Source organism: Penaeus monodon, chromosome 22 (assembly GCF_015228065.2).
Source record: "Penaeus monodon isolate SGIC_2016 chromosome 22, NSTDA_Pmon_1, whole genome shotgun sequence".
Taxonomy (NCBI): Eukaryota; Metazoa; Arthropoda; class Malacostraca; order Decapoda; family Penaeidae; genus Penaeus; species Penaeus monodon.
This window is the reverse complement of record NC_051407.1, coordinates 40,456,840-40,458,734: the sequence shown is the minus strand read 5'-3', so window position 1 is coordinate 40,458,734 and position 1,895 is coordinate 40,456,840.

Genomic DNA, 1,895 nt, shown 5'->3' with positions numbered 1-1,895 from the left:
ACCCTTTCCCCGCCAGCAAGAAGCACACCTTCCTGGCCCCATTAGCAAGCCGCGCTAGAGTCGCCCCCAAGCCACCAGTGTATTATTGATGGCCACATTATCTCCTGCGAATGACTGATGGATGTCGTAATGACGGGCGTTCATCATGCAGAATGTTCCAGACTCGAGTCAAATCTAGTTCAGTTTTGGAGCGTAATTTGCGAGTAATTACGGATTGCGGTCAGCTCGGGCGGCCCATTCGGATAATGACGTTAGAGATGTAATGAACAATTGAGGTGCTTATTACGGGCGGCCAAGAGCGGGGCATTATTTCGCCCGGTTGCCGAGCGCTGCAACCGCTGACGACGACTCCATTGTTCGTAAGTAACGTCTTTGTTTTTCTCTCTTTCCAGGTGCGTGGTTTCTTCCTGAGTTCGTCTGGGTCGCGGAGTGGTTTACGTAAGTCGGCTGGAATAATGTTATTATTTCTCAGCTATTTGGTACGACCAGTAAGGTATCAAATAAAAGATGAGAAAACAATAGCTGAAGAAATCAATATTTATGTTTATATTGTAGAGTATGAGAAAAATAGATAGAGTGGTGTAGCTCGAATTACATTGTCTTTTACGAAATTAAGCTCAAGATCCCGGTTAAGGCGAATATAAATGCAGACTGGTAGACAGGGTGACGAGAAGGATTAGAGCAAGCTTATTTTTTGACTGAGGAGTTCAAGCGCGTGTCAGGCCCAGAGAGAAGGAACATTGATCCCTTGATGTGGGGAACCGGAGGCTGAAAGGTAGGGCGTAAAGCAGGGTCTTCTAGGGCTGAGCGGTCTGTAAGAGCATAATCCCCTGATTCGGTACCCCGTTATCCCGTTTTCTGACACGCTGATCGGATGTTCTGTTCCCAATAACGTTCACCGAGAAATCCGTTTAAGCCGTTTTAGCAGACTGATCGTTGCATGTTCTGCGAGGATGCTGCTGTACTTGACATTCAGGTGAAATTACCATGTGACAGTGATGACGGCCAGAAAGCACAAGTGTAACGTAACTGCCATTAAGCCGTCAATTGTGATTATGTGCCGGAGAAGTTCGTCGGTATCATTGTCTGTAGCAGAGAGAGTTAGTTAGTATTTAAAGTACAGATACGAAAAGACTGATCGTTTGTTTTCTATAAATGTAAGTACGGTGATCTTCCACAAAACTTAAGCATGAAAGTCGGTTAAAATAAAACCGAAATCTACCAATATGGCAACAGGTGATTTCATCATCCCGACATGTTGCCATGCTGCAGACAGGCTGATAACATGTAGGTATGGTGGAGTCAGTATGTTATGTCATACATAATTTCGCCTTGGGTTTATAATGGACCTGCGACATCACACAGAAAATTCAAATTATTATTTAGACATCATGTCTAAGTAATTACTGTTTTAATGGATCCTTTCTGAACACTAAAAAATTCGGATGGATGAATAACGGCAGCGGACAAAGAGGATTATGAATTATAAATTTGATACAGAATTAGACCAAATATGACATTTTTCACGGATTAAGTGTCAGTAGCTTATTAATCAGGATTAAAGTGCGTGAGTGATTCCATGCTCTTTAGAGTATTTTGATTTCGCATTTTTACAAAAATAAAGTTAATACTCATCAGTAATATCACATTTTAGGGGTATTTGATGTGTCATATTTAATTTCGCATGTTTCTCATCTGTTACATTATATTTACATAGCATTTTGATTTTCAAAATGTTGCGTAGTATTGTCAGTGCTAGATGGAACTACAATTGTGTCATCAGTACCAGCCTTGAAGACGGGTCTTGCAAGGCTTACTGTTGTTTTGTTCGGGGGGAGGGTGGCTAATGCTTGGAGGTATACGTGAACTAGTTTCCCCTTACTGGGTGTTCCATA